Source organism: Clarias gariepinus, chromosome 2, assembly GCF_024256425.1.
Source record: "Clarias gariepinus isolate MV-2021 ecotype Netherlands chromosome 2, CGAR_prim_01v2, whole genome shotgun sequence".
Lineage (NCBI taxonomy): Eukaryota > Metazoa > Chordata > Actinopteri > Siluriformes > Clariidae > Clarias > Clarias gariepinus.
Genome location: NC_071101.1, coordinates 9,829,348 through 9,829,915, shown reverse-complemented (window position 1 = coordinate 9,829,915; position 568 = coordinate 9,829,348).

Here is a 568-nt window from a genome sequence, read left to right as displayed (position 1 = left end):
CACACAGTATGCACTTATTCTAGCAGTTAGTCTTTATTAAGGTTTTTTTTTTATATTATGGATATCCAACCAGCATCTATTTTTGTGTAATTTATAAATAAATAAAAAAAATATGCAAATGTCAGACTCACGTTGTCTTAATTCCATTTTGAAATCTGCTTTTTGTATCATTTTAATTTGCATTTTATTAATAAATAATTAATAAATATAATAATTACAGTTGGGTCTCTTTAGATGAGTATTTTTCTGTATTGGCACATTGGCCAACTAATTTAATACCTCTTATACAACAGGATTTTGCCAACAAGTACAATATTTCATTCATAAATAAAGTAAAGATGCTTTTTACTTTAAACCATTATAGTTATATTTAACACCGTGGAAAGTGAGTTAAACAAATTAGTTCCTGTTCTCATTTGCTACAGCAGATGTTCTAGATCTTTTCTCCTTCTGTAAATGTAATAATACAATTATATATATATAGAAACTGTCCTGAAACTGAGTTTCCTTACATTCTTCGCAAGAAATTTTTCATCATGTAAAGATTAATCACCTTATTAATTCTAAC